At 43.7% G+C, this 21011-nt stretch overlaps 1 protein-coding gene and 1 long non-coding RNA gene across 2 annotated transcripts in view; one reads left to right on the forward strand and one right to left on the reverse strand.

The window, feature by feature from the left end:
- Window positions 1-21011, reverse strand: part of TNRC6A (trinucleotide repeat containing adaptor 6A) — a 153603-nt gene that overhangs the window by 113451 nt on the left and 19141 nt on the right. The gene's annotated exons all lie outside the window — the stretch shown is intronic.
- The window catches only part of LOC130285580 (uncharacterized), a 43052-nt gene that overhangs the window by 15346 nt on the left and 6695 nt on the right, over window positions 1-21011 (forward strand). The window contains exon 2 of the long non-coding RNA XR_008847389.1: window positions 423-581. This is a non-coding gene — a long non-coding RNA (uncharacterized LOC130285580). The remainder of the gene's footprint in view (window positions 1-422; window positions 582-21011) is intronic.

The raw sequence follows: 21011 nt of genomic DNA on the forward strand, positions 1-21011 counted from the left end.
TTTGCATTAGACTAAAGTTGGATTATTCTGCAGATTTCTGAGAGACCAGCCTACCATTAAATGCAGTGTTTTCCAACCCAGTTTCCTCCAGTTGTTGCAATACTACAACTCCCAGCAGGCCCGAGCATGCTGGATGTTGTAGTTTTGCAACAGCTGAAGCTACCCTGGCTGGGAACACTGGTTTAGCCCAATACAAAACTAGGCACATAGCACATATAGGGGCTCTTGGAAATGTCATAGACATTACTTTTAGGGACTGTAATGGGAACTATATCGGTTAATACTCAGTTAAGAACCAGATGCAACTAATAAAAGGCAGAACAGGTTTTGTAAAAGTAGACATGGGGGGCAGCAGAATTTATAATTTTAAAAGGAGGGGGGTACAATAACTCAGTAAACAGATTTACTTGATGTTATTACAGGATAGTCGAACAGGAAAAGGGCTAGAAAAAGACAGACCACGAAGCAACAAGTTTTGCAACTGCGCCTGTTGCCGCTGGATTGCATAAAACCACAGCAATAACCTCACCACCAAAAGAGAAGAGAGCGGAGACACGTCACAACCCTCTGCAGCGTATACTGTAGGTACAGTAAGCCTCCCTGTAACCCGTCTCCTCCCTGCATGTGTCTGGATGGAGCATGGACGGCTCTTCTAAGGCCTTGTTCACATGTCTGAATCCAGCAGAAGAATTCTGCTCAGAAATTCCGTTGCAGCAGAGTCTCATTGTTTTCAAAGGGATTCTGCTGTACCGTGCACACACTGGAAATTCCGCAGCAGAAACATCTGCTGCAGAAATTCCGATTCCGGCCTTCACAGAAAGAATTGACATGTCACGAAATCCGCTCAAAAATGCATTGCTGTCTATGGAGATGGCACATTCCCGAGCAGTCCTTGCCAGCGCTCATTGTCTGCAGAATGTCCACCAGTAAATTTTTCTGGCTAACATTCCGCCATGTGAACATAGCCTAACAATCGTTTTTTCTTCACTCCACTCCTCCAAAACAAAACCTAATGGACCATATTCAAAGTCAGTGGGACCCGTAGAGCAGTGGGTTGTCCAGATCAGTTGTTTGTCACTGGAACGGACTCTGCTACGGAGCTTTGGGTCATACATGTGAACTTGGCCTTATGTGTGAATCCAGCCTTTGTTTTAGTTTTTTGTGTTTTTTTTTTTATAGGACATTCACCATGCAGTATAAGCGTAGGGCCACACATGCTGTATTTTGCTGTGTATTTTGTGCTGTAAATTTTTCTACCCATTGACTTCACTGAGAACCGGGGTCCCATCGGTTAGACCCCCCTGTGATCTTATACTTATCTATCCTTTGGATAGGAAATAAGGTTTTCTGCGCAATATACCCTATTTATCGGCTTATATCACACATTTTTTAAACAAAAATTTTAAGCTATAAGTCTGCGTGTCATACGCCGATAAACTCTTTCTGGCCCGCAGAAGCTGCTGCGGTTCAGTGATATAAGTCGGCTTTCATATTTACCTGTCGGTGCACTTCTGCAGGCTCCGGTGGTGTCGTGCACTGTCGCCGTGCGCTGACGCGTGACTTCCTAAACGCGACGTTACTCATCAGCGTGCAGCGCACAGTGACAGCGCAGGACGCCGCTAGAGCCTGCAGGAGTGCGCCGACAGGTAAATAAGAAAGCCCTAGATGGGGAGGGACATGGGAATCGGGCGGCGAAGGGACTCTGGCCCCGCAGAAGCTGCTGCAGTTAGGCTAGGTTCACACTACTCTTTGTACTTACGGTTCCCGTATATGGCTGGGAGGAGGGGGCGGGGCTTAATTGTGGCACCCGCACTCAGCCGTCTACGGGAACCGTATTTAATGCATGTCTATGAGCCGACCGGAGTGAACCGCAGCCGTATGCGGTTTCCCGACCGCAGGCAAAAACGCGGTCGACCACGTTTTTGCCTCCGGTCGGCAAACCGCATACGGCCGAAAACGCAGCCGACCAGCGGCTGCGGTTCACTGCGGTCGGCTCATAGACATGTATTAAATATGGTTACGGTTACGATCTCCTGAATGGGCCCCGGCACTCAGTGAGGAGTGGTGCTGCAGACGGCACACGCTCTATTCATTTCTATGGGAGCGCCGAAAAGACACAAGTACAGCATTCGGGCATTATCGGCGCTCCCTCAGAAATTAATGGAGCCGGGGTCCCATTCCAGAGATCGTGGGGGTCCCAGTGGTCGGACATCCCCCCCCCCCCCCCCACGACCAGCTACTTATCCCCTATCCACAGGGGATAAGTTAATTTCAGCTGGAGTTCTCCTTTGAAGGGGTATTTCAGGAAAAAACTTTTTTTTAATATCAACTGGCTCCAGAAAGTTAAACAGATTTGTAAATTACTTCTATTAAATGTTTTAATCCTTTCAATAATTATCAGCTGCTGAAGTTGAGTTGTTGTTTTCTGTCTGGCAACAGTGCTCTCTTCTGACATCTCTGCTTGTCTCGGGAACTGCACAGAGTAGAATAGGTTTGCAATGGGGATTTGCTTCTAAACTGGGCGGTTCCCGAGACACGTGTCATCAGAGAGAACTTAGACAGAAAAGAACAACTCAACTTCAGAAGCTCATAAGTACTGAAAGGATTAATATTTTTTAATAGAAGTAATTTACAAATCTGTTTAACTTTCTGGAGCCAGTTGATATATATATATATATATATATATATATATATATATATATATATAAAAGTTTTTTCCTGAAATACCCCTTTAAGTATAGAGTGGTGTTCATAGCGTACGGTAAATCGGTAATCACCTGACTTTCCTAGAAGCATTTAGTTGCGTATAGTGCAGTGTTTTATTATCCTATGTAAAGCTTTATATACCCCACCAGATCAAACAGCATTAAGGAGAAGTGTAACATCTGCATTGAAACAAAGCAGCCGCCTGGACGCCCCCCCCCCCCCCTCCCTCATCCATATTTATCAAGCAGCAAAGATTCGCGACAAAACAGCGCAGAAGTAGACAGCAATAAATAAGACGTTGCCTCTTTTGCTGTTGCCTCCGCTGTCGGTACATTCGGGCGCCGGAGGTGAGATTGCAGGCTGGGAATTAGTCTGTCAGCGCTGTCAATGTGTATTCCAGTCAGGCACACAGTCAGTGACAATAGGCTGCGAGCGCACAGGAAGCCTCGGCTCAGGGGACACGGCGCGGGGACAATCTCCGGCTCCTATTCTTCTTTTTATATGACATTTCTCTATAGAAATCTATTGTCTATGAGTGATGCTGGGTCAATTCCAATTCATGGAACAAAGTGGACTTGTCGTGTATATATATTCACAGGAATAGTCAAGAGAGATCAATATAATGCTATAGAGCCTAGGTCTCCAAACTGTGGACCTCCAGCTGTTGCAAAACTACAACTCCCAGCATGCCCGGACAGCCAACGGCTGTCCGGGCATGCTGGGAGTTGTAGTTTTGCAGCAGCTGGAGGTTGATAGTTTAGAGGTCACTGCTATAGAGAAGCATTTCTCTGCCTCTTGCAAAACTACAACTCCCAGCAGGCACGGGTAGCGGCAGTTGTGGTTTTGCATCAGTTACAAGATGGGTGGTGGGGGGGGGGGGGCACTGCCATATGGTATCTGCTATTGTCCGTATGGCAGAAACCAAGCGCCGGATCTCGGGAGCCTTGTCATAGGATTCACAAATCAATATGTGACACATGTCCGTGTGTAGCATCCGCCGTCACCTTACAAGCATCAACTGCGAAGGCCATAAATGTTTGATCAGTGGAGGTCCTACTGCTGCCCCCCGCTGATCCATAGGCCGTAAATGGTATTAAAAAAATAAAATAAAATTTAAGTGATAGATATACTGTGTGTATATATATATATATATATATATATATATATATATATAACATCTGGGAAGGAACCAGCACTGTGTTCAGGACTCCAGGTCCAGGTGGGTGCTCTGTTGCTGGGGACAGGACTTAAAGAGGTACTCCGGGTGGAAATCTTTATTTTATTTTTTTTATTTTAAATCAACTGGTCCCAGAAAGTTAAACAGATTTGTAAATTACTTCTATTAAAAAATCTTAATCCTTCCAGTTATTATTAGCTTCTGAATACTACAAAGGAAATTCTTTTCTTTTTGGAACACAGAGCTCTCCAGAGTAGGAGAAAATCCCCAAGTGTCCATGCTACTCTGGACACTTCCTAAAATGGACAGAGATGTCAGCAGAGAGCACTGTGGTCAGGATGTCAGCAGAGAGCTCTGTGTTCCAAATAGAAAAGCATTTCCTCTGTAGTATTCAGCAGCTAATAAGTACTGGAAGGATTAAGATTTTTTTTAAATAGAAGTAATTTACAAATCTGTTTAACTTTCTGGCATCAGTTGATTAAAAAAAAAAAAAGTTTTCCACCGGAGTACCCCTTTAATGTTCCATGAACTTTACATCCAAAAAGAAAAAGAAGCCGCACTCCGAGGTAGCATAAAAAAATACCGTGGTTTATTCACCCATCGTGTTACAGTGCTACGTTTCGTTCTTCACAACGAGACCTTTCTCAAACCCAAGTGAATAAACCACGGTATTTTTTATGCTACCTTGGAGTATATATATATATATATATATATATATACATATATATATATATATAAATAAGTAATATTTATTCATTATATTAATTGATTAATACCGTATATTTTTTTTAATTCTCTTTTTCCCAATTTTTTACAGCATGGGAATTGTAGTTTCACAACAGCTGGAGGCACCCTGGTTGGGAAACACTGGTCTATGGCAATGGTCTCCAACTTTGGACCTCCAGCTGTTCCACATTATTCAATAGCTGTCAGCGCATGCTGGGAGTTGTAGTGTTGCAATAGCTAGAAAGCCACTACTCATGCAAGCATGTAAAGGTCCCCAATACACAGGTGTTTCCCAACCAGGGTGGCTACAGCTGTTGCAAAACTACAACTCCCAGCATGCCCGGACAGCCGTTGGCTGTCCGGGCATGCTGGGAGTTGTAGTTTTGCAACACAATGGTTTGCAAACACTGCCTTAGGTTGTCAATAGATGTCATTGGGGGTTATCACCGCATGACAAACAAACCTCTGACTTTTCTGTGCAATAGCTATATATTAGAATACGTTTCCACCATTGATTTCCACCTGTAGTTTACCTGTGATGTGATCAGAGGAGAGCAGAACGCTGGGAGGCTGCAGCCTTGGGCGCCCCCCGTCCTCCTGTCACATTACATATAAATTCTGCAATTTCTCGCTTGATTTACATTGAGTATTTGCCAAGGGAGAAAACTCCTTTCACTTCCTCTTTGTGAAGGCGCTGTGGTTTGTATTGTCCTTGAAAACATCTTTTTCCTTTTTCTTTTATTGTTCTATGAAGCCTGCGGTACTAGACATCCATTGTGTGTCATACTACAGGCATCATACAAGATGAGAATCCTAAATCCTAAAAAATACCAGGGTCAGGCTGCGTTCACACATGGATTTCGGTGACTATGAGGGTTATTTATCATTGTGTCCTATTGCTTTTTTTTTGGTCTTAATTTACGAATTTCTTTTATTTTTGCACTATTGGGGGGGGGGGGGGCGGTGCGTTTTTTTTATTTTTTTCGAAGTTCTAAAATCCATCATTTTGACTTTTTAGTGTCGCTAGACCATTTTTTGAAGTGACGGATGCAGTGGTCACGAATTTATTCTCTGCGTGTTTTTGATTTTTGCACAAATTTTGCCGCAACTGGCGCAGAAAAAATAAAACGTAAATCTAGACCACCTTCTGACCATGTCTGAAAAAATATTACTACTCCTGTCTGGTTGCCAAAAAAAAAAAAAAATCATCAGCCAGAGTGAAAGAGAGGGAGAAAGGAAGGGAGCGAGAAAGAGAGAATAAGGTAGAGAATAAAAATGTTTGAAGGGGTTATCCAGGGAAAAAACTTTTTATTTATATATATATATATATATATATATATATATCTCAACTGGCTCCAGAAAGTTAAACAGATTTGTAAATTACTTCCATTAAAAAATCTTAATTCTTTCAGTACTTATGAGCTGCTGAAGTTGAGTTGCTCTTTTCTGTCTAAGTGCTCTCTGATGACACGTGTCTCGGGAACTGTCCAGAGTAAAAGCAAATCCCCATAGCAAACCTCTTCTACTCTGTGCAGTTCCCAAGACAAGCAGAGATGTCAGCAGAGAGCACTGTTAGCAGACAGAAAGGAACAACTCCACTTCAGCAGCTGATAATTATTGGCAGGATTAAAGGGGTATTCCAGGCAAAAACTTTTTTTTATATATCAACTGGCTCCGGAAAGTTAAACAGATTTGTAAATTACTTCTATTAAAAAATCTTAATCCTTCCAATAGTTATTAGCTTCTGAAGTTGAGTTGCTGTTTTCTGTCTAACTGCTTTCTGATGACTCACGTCCCGGGAGCTGTGCAGTTCCTATGGGGATATTCTCCCATCATGCACAGCTCCCGGGACGTGACATCATCATTGAGCAGTTAGACAGAAAACTTCAGAAGCTAATAACTATTGGAAGGATTAAGATTTTTTAATAGAAGTAATTTACAAATCTGTTTAACTTTCCGGAGCCAGTTGATATATATAAAAAAAGTTTTTGCCTGGAATACTCCTTTAACCTCCATTTTTTTCTGCCGGATTCTGCTTGGAAATTACATGCCCTTAAGTCTCGACCACATTGCTCAAATTCTTACATTCTGCTGCTCCGTGCACACTGAGGAATTTCCACAGCGGTATTCAGCCGTCAAAAATGGACATTTGCCCAAAGAATTAACATGTTCTTTTTTGGGGCTTATTTCCGCCGGACTGCATTGCCATACATATATGAGATGACGCACCTCCGCACGGCCGTTCTGACAATAAATGTGGCGGTGCCTGCTGCAACCGGAATTATGTCCGCAGTGTGGATGAGCCCTAATTCTGCAACTGTTAGTTTGGTGCTTTTGGGGCCCCCAAAAAAATGGCCACATCTTTTTCTCCTCCATGATTCAGTTTTTGTGTCTTTTTTTTTCTTTGCAAAAATACTTTACTAGTATGGCTTTTTTTTTTTAATTGGCATCTTATGATTCATTATGTAACTCAAGGATTTCTATTGAAGAATTGGCCAACATACATAGCGTCTTTTTTTTTAATCTAATGCTACTGGGCCTAACAACACCACTACAGAGTGAAATAACTACAAAAATAAAAATGCCATGTGTATGTGGTGTTTCATACTTCCTTACTGACTCCCAGCTAATTTGGCAGCAGCATTTTTTGGCCAACCCCCCCCCCCCCCCCCAAAAATGGCAAGTAACGTCTCATAGACGGCTGTGCATTCCATGCAAAAAAGTTAACAGGTTCATTCTTTCTGTGGACACGGAAAACAGAATGTCCGTGACAAAAATGCCAGAACGTTGCCATAAACCAGTGTTTCCCTAGCAGGGTGCCTCCAGCTGTTGCAAAACTTCAACTCCCAGCATGCCCGGACAGCTGTTGGAGTTGTAGTTTTGGAACAGCTGGAAGCACCCTGCTTGGGAAACACTGATGTATTGGGGGTAGACGCTGCATGAGACAGTAGACCTGTATTAGGGTAGCTGCTGCATGAGACAGTAGACAGTACTGGTTTAGTCGGTCCTCTTCCATTACAGGGTGCAGGAAATTGGGACCTGAGGAAAACAGCGTCTGTATGGATACAGACTGTACTAAGCCGGGTGTCTGCCTTCAGGTACTTCCTCCTGGAGACAAAGGAAAATAGATGTTCCCCAAGGAGATCACTAAGGTGTTGTGATTACATGTGCCGAATATTGTAGATGCGGATGTCACTCCTGTTTTACATTGAAGGGGGTGAAATCTGATGTAAAAAATCCACAGAAATTGACATTGATTTTATAATCCACACCGCGGATCAATATCTATGCAGAAAATTTGTCACAGCACATGAAAGGTTTGTAAAATCCACATACAAGGTGTGAGATTGAGGGGGGGGGGGGGGACATCAAAGGAGGAAGCTTTTGTCCTCATCCCACCCTCAAATTCTGACCCCATATCTCGTCCTCATATCCCGTCATGCTGGAGGATGTTGCAGGCAGCAGTACATTCTCCACAACGTCTCCAGACTCTGTCATGTCTGTCACATGTGCTCAGTGTGAACCTGCTTTCAACTGTGAAGAGCATAGGGCACCAGTGGCGAATTTGCTAATCTTGGTGTTCTCTGGCAAATGCCAAACATCCTGAACGGTGTTGGGCTGTAAGCTCAACCCCCACCTGTGGATGTCGGGCTCTCATACCACCCTCATGGAGTCTGTTTCTGACCGTTTGGACACATGCAGATTTGTGTCCTGCTGGAGGTCATTTTGCAGGGCTCTGGCAGTGCTCCTCCTTGCACAAAGGTGGAGGTAGCGGTCCTGCTGCTGAGTTGTTGTCCTCCTATGGCCTCCTCCACATCTCCTGATGTACTGGCCGGTCTCCTGGTAGCGCCTCCATGCTCTGGACACTACGCTGACAGACACAGCAATCCTTCTTGCCACAGCTCGCATTGATGTGCCATCCTGGATGAGCTGCATTACCTGAGCCACTTGTGTGGGTTGTAGACTCCGTCTCATGCTACCACTAGAGTGAAAGCACCGCCAGCATTCAAAAGTGACCAAAACATCAGCCAGAAAGTAGTTACAAGGAGTTACATTGTGTTGTTTAAGTGTTCCCTTTATTTTTTTGAGCAGTGTACATTTCGCATGGATTTGCACTTTAAACAAAAACCCCGACCCTCGCAAATGGGGGTAGTTAAGGGTTAAATTAAGTATCCTATATTTTTTGTGAACATATAAATAACATATGTCCGAGTATTATCGAAATATCTCCAGCTGTTTGGAAGTTATGCTGGAACATATATTTCCCATAGACTTGTATGGGACTTTAAACAAAAACCCCGTCGCAAAAGGGGGTGAGTAAGGGTTAAATCACCTATCTTATGTTTGTTGTTGACATATAAGTAACATGTGGCCAAGTTTCATGGTAATATCTTTAGTGTTTAGAAGTGATGCTGTAACATACACACATACATTGAGTTTTATATATAGGTATGTGTATATATACAAAAAAATACATGGGAAGAAACCATGTAGGGATGTGGAAAACCTTTGCTTCTCATCTTCCCGTGTGAACCTAACCAAAGGGTGAAACAAAACTATACAAAAAGATAAACGCCATGTGTGTATGGTGCTTCACATTTCCCTATGGACTCCCAGCTAAGATCTGGCCGCAGCGCACATTGCGTTTAGTTTGTTGTTTTTGTAAACATTTGGCTGTTTGTAGCCTTAGTCTATCTTAGCACATTGGTCCTTATGATGTTGTCAGGTCATGAGACCTGGGATTAGGCTAGGACTTGCGGCCGCAACACGGACACAGGGATGTGGCCATATTACAATGGTGTGAATCTGTTATTAGACGTACATGTGGCAGGTATAATAATATTACAAAATATACCTGAATATACCTTTACCTAAAGCAGCGTTTCCCAACCAGAGTGCCTCCAGCTGTTGCAAAACTTCAACTCCAGCATGAGATATCTTGTCCTCATATCCTGTCGTCATATGCAATTGTCATATCCCAACCTCATATCCTGTCCTTAATTCCCCTCCTCACATCCCGACCTCATGTCTTGACCTCATATCCCGTCCTCATATCCTCTCCTCATATGCCGACCTAATATCCCGTCCTCATATCCCATCATCATATCCCATTCTCATATCCTCTCCTCATATCTCGTCCTAATATCCCGTCCTCATATCCCATCATCATATCCCATTCTCATATCCTCTCCTCATATCTCGTCCTAATATCCCGTCCTCATATCCTTTCCTCATATCTCGTCCTCATATCTCGACCTCATATCCCGTCCTCATGTCGCATCCTCATATCCTGTCCTCATATCCCATCCTCATATCCCGTCCTCATATCCCATCATCATATCCCATTCTCATATCCCGTCCTCATATCCCATTCTCATATCTTTTCCTCATATCCCGTCCTCATATCCCATCCTCATATCCCATCCTCATATCCCGTCCTCATGTCGCATCCTCATATCCCGTCCTCATGTCCCATCCTCATATCCCGTCCTCATATCCCATCCTCATATCCCGTCCTCATGTCGCATCCTCATATCCCGTCCTCATGTCGCGTCCTCATATCCTGTCCTCATGTCGCGTCCTCATATCCCGTCCTCATGTCTCGACCTCATATCCTGGCCTCATATCCAGACCAGTGTTTCCCAACTAGTGTGCCTCCAGCTGTTACGAAATTCCAACTCGCCGTTGGTTGTCCGGGCATGCTGGGAGTTGTAGTTTTGCAAGACTGACCTAAAGCTTCAAGAGGTTGGCCATTTAACACTTTAGCTGCCATGTAATACAAATTTCACACTACATGGGGTAAAAGCTGCATCTGAGTCATTATTACAACAGTCCTCTAAAATATAACATTGCGAGGGGGGGGGGGCAGGCTTTGGTTGTCCAGGGTGTCACATTCCATGAAAAAAAACGAGACGATGGGCGCCGAATGCTTGGGGAAGCACTATGTGCCGTCTATAGTGTTACACAGAGCAAAACAAGCGACAGGTGCAGGACGGATACTTTCACCAAACACAATGACGTGTTCTCTCTGGGGAGCAGATTATAGAAATGGAGTCACACGCTGACTTCAAGTGCATGACCTCTGCTCTGCTGCCAAACACGGCGCTGGTTATTTGCTGCGTACTTTGCTCTGCGATGCACTGATACGTGTGTGTGCCGGTGGTTTAGACTGGTTTTCTCCACATTAGTAAAGTGTGGCCCCCTCTAAATGTCCCCATAACAGCCCCTTCTGTCATCACAGACCCAGTCATGCTGCTGAGCTGCTGCTGACATTATGTGTCAGTAACGAAGGAAAGTGCAGAGAAAATCATGTAAAAGATATACAGTATATTTATATGTGTGTGTATGTATATATATATTTATTTGTGGTCATGGCTACAGGGACAACGTTGACACAACCTACATACTAAGCACTATCTTAAAACCGTCTAGACGTGTGGCTAGGCAGCCGCTGAGGGTGAACCTATAAGAGGGCATACACACCCTGTCCAAAAAGGGAAGCCAAGTAAAGGGAGGTTTGGGTGGGGCACGCTGAGCTGGACGTGGCCTTGGGGCATACCCTACCTGGGTTATATCCCACCCTCCCATAAATACAGGATAAATACTCAGCTATATATATATATATTCTATTTAACCTGGATAACAACATTCAAAAACATTTTATGTGTTGTACATCTTGGCAAAACATTAACCTTTTTAATATACTTCATAAAAAATGTTTATCTCTTTTTTTAAATTTTTTATAGACTACTAGCTGAGTACCCAGCGTTGCCCGGTTTTTCCTACCTAATCCTTGTGGTGGAGGAAGTACTTGTCCTCATATCCCGTCCTCCTATCCCGTCCTCCTATCCCGTCCTCCTATCCCGTCCTCCTATCCCGTCCTCCTATCCCGTCCTCCTATCCCGTCCTCCTATCCCGTCCTCCTATCCCGTCCTCCTATCCCGTCCTCCTATCCCGACCTCCTATCCCGACCTCCTATCCCGTCCTCCTATCCCGACATCCTATCCCGTCCTCCTATCCCGTCCTCCTATCTCGTCCTCATATCCCGACCTCCTATCTCGTCCTCATATCCCGACCTTATCTCCCGCTCTCTGGTTTTGTGGAAGTGGGCATAACTTGCAAGCCGGACCAATTCATCAAAAGGGTAGAAAATAAAAAGGGGTGTGGCTTTGTGAGATGGGGTGTGGCATGCAGGAGGGGTGTGGCCGAACTGACTCATTCACCAGGAGATGCAGAGCAGAGCTTGGAGTAAGGTACTGGAAGTCCTATATACTTGCATGGGACTTAAGACAAAACCCCATCCTTCACATATGGGGGTAGGTTAGGGGTTAATTTAACTATCATATATTTTTATTTGACATAAAAGTAATATGTGTACTAAGTTTCATCAAAATATCTCCAGCCATTTGGAAGTTATGCTGGAACATACATTTCTCGTAGACTTGCATGGGACATTAAACAAAAACCCTGGCCGTCGCAAATGGGGGGTGAGTAAGGGTTAAATTACCTATCCTATGTTTGTTGTTGACATATTAGTCAGTCTGACCACAGTGCTCTCTGCTGACACCTCTGTTCATGTCAGGAACTGTCCCGAGTAGAAGCAAATCCCCATAGCAAACCTCTCCTACTCTGGACAGTTCCTGACATGGACAGAGGTGGCAGCAGAGAGCACTGTGGACAGACAAAAGAACTTCACACCTTTTTCTGTAATGTACAGCAGCTGATAAGTACTGGAAGGATAAGGATTAGAAGTAATTTACAAATCTGTATAACTTTCTGGCACCAGTTGATTTGGAAAAAAAAAATTTCCACCCGAGTTCCCCTTTAAAGGGGTACTCCGTTCCCTTGCTTTCGGAGCTCCACTCCCCAGCATCCGGAAGTTATTGTTCCGAACGATGTGTGTGCGGGCTTCCGTGTTCAGGGCCGCCCCTCGTGACGTCAGGCCTGCCCCCTCGTGCCCCCTTCCCATAGACTTTCGTTGAGGGAGCGGGCGTGACATCATGAGGGCCCTGAACACGGAAGCCCGCACACACATCGTTTGGAACAATAACTTCCGGACGCTGGGGAGCAGAGCTCCGAAAGCAAGGGAACGGAGTACCCCTTTAAGTGTAGGTTCACTTGTAACTAATTTGCTGCGGGTTGCCCACAGTGGGTCAGCGAAAATCTGCAATAATGGATTTTCCGCTGTGCCATTGAAGTCAATGGTATCAAAATCCGCAGTGGATTAGTTAAGTGTGAACCTACCCTAAGGCCATGTTCACACGGCATTAAATGTTGCAGGACTACAACTTCCAGCATGCTTGGACAGCCTTTTCAACAGCTGGAGGCAAACTGGTTCAGAAACACTGGGCTACAAAGTGGCGCTACATTCTTCATCCCCTGTGCCTCATTTTGATAAATTTGATGACAGCATTATGACCCTATTGATGTCATTCTGGCCTGGTAAAGCCGGGGCTACAACCCTCAGGGGTCTACTCATTAGCATTTTTAGTAGCAATGGGTTAAAGCAGCTGTTGGACAGAGGAGAGATCAGCAGCTACTGTCATTTGTAGGGAGGATTGTGCTCGCCCTCCCGATCTGCCCTTAGCTCAGCACTTCCAGACAGATATGTTTTAGCAGGTGCGGATACCCTGGCAGATTCTATTTATACAGAGTCGCCACTGAGCATAGCAAGTCACAAGCCTTAAAGGGGTATTCCGGAATGTAATCTTTTAGGATAGGGAATACAATATCTGATCGCGGGGGACCTGCCGCTGGGACCCCGCGCGATCTCCCTGCAGCACTTGCATTATATGCGGGGCTGCATCTCCAGTGTCAGAAACTTCTGGGTTTCCGAGACTGGAGACATGACATAACATCACCGTAAACCACACCCACGTGACGCCACGCCCCTCCATTCATGTCTATGGGAGGTGGCGTGACAGCCCTATAGACATGAATGGAGGGGGCGTTGCGTGACGTTACGTCACATCTCCAGTCTCGGAAACCCATACAATGCTGGTGCTGCAGGAAGATCACGGGGGGGATGTCCCAGCGGCGGATCAGACATTGTATCCACTATCCTCTGGATAGGGGATAAAAGCTTAGATCCCAGCATACCCCTTTAGGGTGCGCTCACACGCTTTTTGTCTTTGCGGGTTTTCCGCAGCGTATTTGAAAGGGGGCGGGCTCTTCTCGGCTGTCCGCAGCAGATTTTCCACGGAATTTACGCTGCGGAAAATCCGCTGCAAGCCCCGTTGAAGTCAGTAGGGACTGCGGCGGATTATCCGCAGCATAAATTCTGCCGCGGAAAATCTGCTTCGGACAGCCGAGAAGAGCCTTCCCACATACAAATACGCAGCGGAAAACCCGCAAAAACGAAAAGCGTGTGCAAATACAGAATCCTGCGCAGATTTGATGCGCAGGATTTGTAACTGCAGATCAGAATCTGTGCTCAGTCATTTAGTTTACAGAAATCTGCAGCAGAAAATCTGTGTACGTGTGAACACACCCTTAATGTTCTGTCTGCAGGTCGTCATCGTTGTACCCTCAAATGCAGCTTGTTTACTGAGGAGGAGAAAAGCATGGCGTTATACCCACAAGACTATGGGGGTTATTTATCATTGTGTCCTATTGAGGGTTTTTTTGTCTAGATTTGCAAATTTGTTATTTTTGCTCCTATTCATAATTCATATTTCCAACCTCTCATAACTCTGTGGGAAATATTAATAGGTGTATATATACGTCAGTGCAGGGGACCATAGAAGAGCGGCCGGCCGCATCTGTACATTATACAGCAGGATCACAGCGGGTGTCAGGAGTGACATCCACTGTGATCTTTCCTTAACTGCAGGTACTAATACTCCCAAAATGGAACACACTCTGCTCCATGCTGGGAGCTGCAGTACCTGCATTAATAGACAGATTGCAACAGGTGTCAGAAGTTACACTCACTGTGATCTGTCTATTAATGCAGGTACTACAGCTCCCATCATGAAGCAGAGTGTGCTCCATGTTGGGAGTAGTAGTACCTGCAGGTAAGAACAGATCACAGCAGGGATCACTACTGACACCCGCTGCGAACGTCCTATCTATTGCAGAGATGGAGCGGCTTTCTCCTGCGCTCGCATGTCTGCACTATACTCCGTCCGGCCATTCATATTTCCCTCTGAGAGCTGTGATTGGCTGCAACCATCCAACCAATCACCACTCTGGGCGGCAGAAAATATGAATGAGTGATGTTCTATTCACGTCACTGGCCGGAGTATAGTGCAGAGATGCGAGTGCTGTATAGAGCCACATCTCTGCTATATTATGAACAATCGCATCGGGCGATATGTCTATTAGTACAGGTACTACTACTCCCATCATGGAACAGTCTTTTCCATGCTGGAAGTAGTAGTACTACCTAAAAAAAATTTAAAATAAAAATAGGAAAAAAAGTGATACACACACTTTATTAATAAATAATTACAATTTTGTTATAAAATATATAAATTTCGTTAAGTACAACATTTTTCCATCACTGCTGCATCCTTTTTTTTTTTTTTTTTGGTACCCAACAAATTTTGGGTACCATAAAAAACTGCCAAGGTGCAATTTCCACACAAACGAAAAAATGCCAGAAAAAATGTCAGACTCAGGAAATTGCACTGGCGTTTTTTCAGGCGTTTTTTTCAACCCAAAAAACGCAGGACAAAGAAACAAGTAGAAACTTAGCCTTAGACCTTCATTCAGATGAGCGGATTTACAGTGTATTTTACGCTGCAGATCCGCCGCTGAAGGACCTCGGTATGGTACCTTTACATGTGCCTGTTCGGAGCGGCAATACGCCGCTACATGCAGACACACTGAAGTGATGTGCGAGATGCTGCGTGCATGCGCTGTGTACTCGCACACATCACGGCCGCTCCCCCTGCTCAATGAGCTAGGCCGAGAGCTGCCGCAATGTGCGAGTATACTGCGCATGCACGCGGCAACTCGCATATTGCAGTGTGTCTGCTTGTAGCAGCGTATTGCCGCTCCGAGGAGGCACACTGCGACATTATGATAAATTTGGAGCAGCAACGCCCAAAAAAAAACCGCATCTAGACAAACAAAAATTATCTAACCAAGACCATTATTGATAAATAACCCCCTATGTTCATATAGGAAGACCTTCGATAACATTCTACCCCAGTGCATGGGTTTATAGAAGAACCAGGCCCGCCAAATAACATAAACCTCAGTTTATATAACCTGGTCTTTTTAATATGTAATGACTCTGTTTATTATTCTATGTACTTTTATTTTCTTATTCTCAAATATCTGTTTTAAAGAAAAATAATTTAATAAAAAAAACAGTTATAAAAAAAAAAACCTCAGTTAGGGTAGGTTCACACCACGTTTTTGCAATACAGTTTTTTTTCAGGTTTTTGATAAAAAAACAGATTCCTCAAAACCTGACTAAACTGTATCAAAAAGTGTGTACAAAGTTTTATCTGTATTCGGTTTGAAAAGTGATGTCCGGTTGCATCCGTTTTTTTAAGAAGAAAAAAACGCATATGTTTTGTACTTTTCACTCCATTGTGAATAAAGTTTCACTTGTTTGATTGAAATTCCAAGAAAAAAAACTATGCAAAGTCAAAAACCGGATGGTAAAAACCGGATGGAACCGTACGCACATACAGTTCTGTACAGTTCCCGTTGACTCCCATGTTTAAAAAAAACGTATACGGGTCAATACGGTTTTTCACCTGGACCAAAAACCGTGGTAGGCCACGGTTTTCTGTCCAGAAAAAAAGTAAAAAACCGTGTGGCGTGAAAAACGGAGACAACCGTATGCAATATGGTGCATACGGTTTTGAATGGAAAGTCTATGGGCACGGTTTTCTGTACAGTTGCATAGTTTTTTTTTTTTTTAAAAACCGTATCCAAAAACTGTATAGAAAATCGTGGTGTGAACCCACCCTGATCATGAATATTATCATGGCCCAGTTCACACGGTGGAATTTCCGAACGGAAGCAGAATTTAGTGGTAAAAAAATAAAAAATTTCAGCAGCAATAACATCTGCCACGAAAATTCGAATTCCAGACTAACAAACATGTAAATTCTATATGCATTAAGACGGCACATTTTCGAGCGGCACTGCAGCCTGTGGAATGGTGTTTTTTTTTTCAACCCAAAAAACGCAGGACAAAGAAACAAGTAGAAACTTAGCCTTAGACCTTCATTCAGATGAGCGGATTTACAGTGTATTTTACGCTGCAGATCCGCCGCTGAAGGACCTCGGTATGGTACCTTTACATGTGCCTGTTCGGAGCGGCAATACGCCGCTACATGCAGACACACTGAAGTGATGTGCGAGATGCTGCGTGCATGCGCTGTGTACTCGCACACATCACGGCCGCTCCCCCTGCTCAATGAGCTAGGCCGAGAGCTGCCGCAATGTGCGAGTATACTGCGCATGCACGCGGCAACTCGCATATTGCAGTGTGTCTGCTTGTAGCAGCGTATTGCCGCTCCGAGGAGGCACACTGCGACATTATGATAAATTTGGAGCAGCAACGCCCAAAAAAAAACCGCATCTAGACAAACAAAAATTATCTAACCAAGACCATTATTGATAAATAACCCCCTATGTTCATATAGGAAGACCTTCGATAACATTCTACCCCAGTGCATGGGTTTATAGAAGAACCAGGCCCGCCAAATAACATAAACCTCAGTTTATATAACCTGGTCTTTTTAATATGTAATGACTCTGTTTATTATTCTATGTACTTTTATTTTCTTATTCTCAAATATCTGTTTTAAAGAAAAATAATTTAATAAAAAAAACAGTTATAAAAAAAAAAACCTCAGTTAGGGTAGGTTCACACCACGTTTTTGCAATACAGTTTTTTTTCAGGTTTTTGATAAAAAAACAGATTCCTCAAAACCTGACTAAACTGTATCAAAAAGTGTGTACAAAGTTTTATCTGTATTCGGTTTGAAAAGTGATGTCCGGTTGCATCCGTTTTTTTAAGAAGAAAAAAACGCATATGTTTTGTACTTTTCACTCCATTGTGAATAAAGTTTCACTTGTTTGATTGAAATTCCAAGAAAAAAAACTATGCAAAGTCAAAAACCGGATGGTAAAAACCGGATGGAACCGTACGCACATACAGTTCTGTACAGTTCCCGTTGACTCCCATGTTTAAAAAAAACGTATACGGGTCAATACGGTTTTTCACCTGGACCAAAAACCGTGGTAGGCCACGGTTTTCTGTCCAGAAAAAAAGTAAAAAACCGTGTGGCGTGAAAAACGGAGACAACCGTATGCAATATGGTGCATACGGTTTTGAATGGAAAGTCTATGGGCACGGTTTTCTGTACAGTTGCATAGTTTTTTTTTTTTTTAAAAACCGTATCCAAAAACTGTATAGAAAATCGTGGTGTGAACCCACCCTGATCATGAATATTATCATGGCCCAGTTCACACGGTGGAATTTCCGAACGGAAGCAGAATTTAGTGGTAAAAAAATAAAAAATTTCAGCAGCAATAACATCTGCCACGAAAATTCGAATTCCAGACTAACAAACATGTAAATTCTATATGCATTAAGACGGCACATTTTCGAGCGGCACTGCAGCCTGTGGAATGGTGTTTTTTTTTTCAACCCAAAAAACGCAGGACAAAGAAACAAGTAGAAACTTAGCCTTAGACCTTCATTCAGATGAGCGGATTTACAGTGTATTTTACGCTGCAGATCCGCCGCTGAAGGACCTCGGTATGGTACCTTTACATGTGCCTGTTCGGAGCGGCAATACGCCGCTACATGCAGACACACTGAAGTGATGTGCGAGATGCTGCGTGCATGCGCTGTGTACTCGCACACATCACGGCCGCTCCCCCTGCTCAATGAGCTAGGCCGAGAGCTGCCGCAATGTGCGAGTATACTGCGCATGCACGCGGCAACTCGCATATTGCAGTGTGTCTGCTTGTAGCAGCGTATTGCCGCTCCGAGGAGGCACACTGCGACATTATGATAAATTTGGAGCAGCAACGCCCAAAAAAAAACCGCATCTAGACAAACAAAAATTATCTAACCAAGACCATTATTGATAAATAACCCCCTATGTTCATATAGGAAGACCTTCGATAACATTCTACCCCAGTGCATGGGTTTATAGAAGAACCAGGCCCGCCAAATAACATAAACCTCAGTTTATATAACCTGGTCTTTTTAATATGTAATGACTCTGTTTATTATTCTATGTACTTTTATTTTCTTATTCTCAAATATCTGTTTTAAAGAAAAATAATTTAATAAAAAAAACAGTTATAAAAAAAAAAACCTCAGTTAGGGTAGGTTCACACCACGTTTTTGCAATACAGTTTTTTTTCAGGTTTTTGATAAAAAAACAGATTCCTCAAAACCTGACTAAACTGTATCAAAAAGTGTGTACAAAGTTTTATCTGTATTCGGTTTGAAAAGTGATGTCCGGTTGCATCCGTTTTTTTAAGAAGAAAAAAACGCATATGTTTTGTACTTTTCACTCCATTGTGAATAAAGTTTCACTTGTTTGATTGAAATTCCAAGAAAAAAAACTATGCAAAGTCAAAAACCGGATGGTAAAAACCGGATGGAACCGTACGCACATACAGTTCTGTACAGTTCCCGTTGACTCCCATGTTTAAAAAAAACGTATACGGGTCAATACGGTTTTTCACCTGGACCAAAAACCGTGGTAGGCCACGGTTTTCTGTCCAGAAAAAAAGTAAAAAACCGTGTGGCGTGAAAAACGGAGACAACCGTATGCAATATGGTGCATACGGTTTTGAATGGAAAGTCTATGGGCACGGTTTTCTGTACAGTTGCATAGTTTTTTTTTTTTTTAAAAACCGTATCCAAAAACTGTATAGAAAATCGTGGTGTGAACCCACCCTGATCATGAATATTATCATGGCCCAGTTCACACGGTGGAATTTCCGAACGGAAGCAGAATTTAGTGGTAAAAAAATAAAAAATTTCAGCAGCAATAACATCTGCCACGAAAATTCGAATTCCAGACTAACAAACATGTAAATTCTATATGCATTAAGACGGCACATTTTCGAGCGGCACTGCAGCCTGTGGAATGGTGTTTTTTTTTTTGTGCCAGTTTTTCCGTTGTGTTCTTGGTGCAGCAGAATTCCCTTAAACAACTGCTTCGGAATTTATGACGAATTCCGCTAAGAAATTTCTCCTTGTGAACATAGCCTTAGGCCATGTTCACGCCTTTGCACAATCTGGTGGGTGCTAGGACTGCTCGGAAATGCGCCGTCTCATAGATGGCAATGTATTTCTGCGGGAATTCTGCAAAAAGAATAGACAAGTCTTTTCTCTTTGCGGATTCTGAAATAGAGATATCCGTGGTAGAAACATCTGCAGTGGAGATTCCGCTGAAAATTCGAGCGGAATTCCGCACGGACATTCTGCCATGTGAACATACCCTTAGGGTGCTTTCAAGCCATTATTTGCCTTTTCATTCCATGGGTACTTCGTCACCCTGTCAAAATGGGAGGCTGAGGTATCTGTGTACGGACAGGCTCAGGCCCTATAGACTTTAATGTCCTGAATGTAGTCAGCTAGTGACTAAGTTCAGGTCATTTTCTGAACGTCTACATGAACACTGGTTAGCTGCACTTAAAGGGGTACTCCGCTGCTCAGCGTTTGGAACAAACTGTTCCGAATGCTGGAGCCGGGAGCTCGAGACGTCATAGCCTCGCCCTCTCATTATGTCACGCCCCGCCCCCTCAATGCAAGTCTATGGAAGGGGGCGTGATGGCCGTCACGCCCCCTCCCATAGACTTGCATTGAGGGGGCGGGGCGGGACAGCATGAGGGGGCTATGACGTCACGAGCTCCCGGCTCCAGCATTCGGAACAGTTTGTTCCAAATGCTGAGCAGCAGAGTACCCCTTTAAGGGTCCAAGTTTTAAGGCCCATGCACAATATGAATTAATTCTGAGTGGAATCCTATTGATCACAGTGAGGTTCTGCCGCTCAGTGCACACTACCATAGCGCAACTTCCAGCGCTGATCCGGATTCTGACGAAAGAATGAACATGGTTATTCTTTTATTGTAATTTCTCCCAAAAAAGCCCATTGCCAATGAGACCTTGAGTTGCAGGGGTTAATTTTTACTCTAAATTCCATGCCAAGTTAACCCCTATTCTGGGCAGCATGGATCAGCTGACAGAATTCAGCTAGGAAATTCCTTGCTGAATTTCCGTAGTGCGCATGGGCCCGGAACACGTATATGTTCGGAACATGGAAAACGTATGCAGTTAAAATCTCATTGCCGACCTTTCTACAATGGAAACGCATGTCGGGGGTTAAATGCTGACATGTGAGCAGAGCATTACAAAGCAATCTCTAGCAGGAGAAAGTTGAAGTCAGGTAAAGACAAGGATGCT

Source organism: Hyla sarda, chromosome 8 (genome assembly GCF_029499605.1).
Source record: "Hyla sarda isolate aHylSar1 chromosome 8, aHylSar1.hap1, whole genome shotgun sequence".
NCBI lineage: Eukaryota > Metazoa > Chordata > Amphibia > Anura > Hylidae > Hyla > Hyla sarda.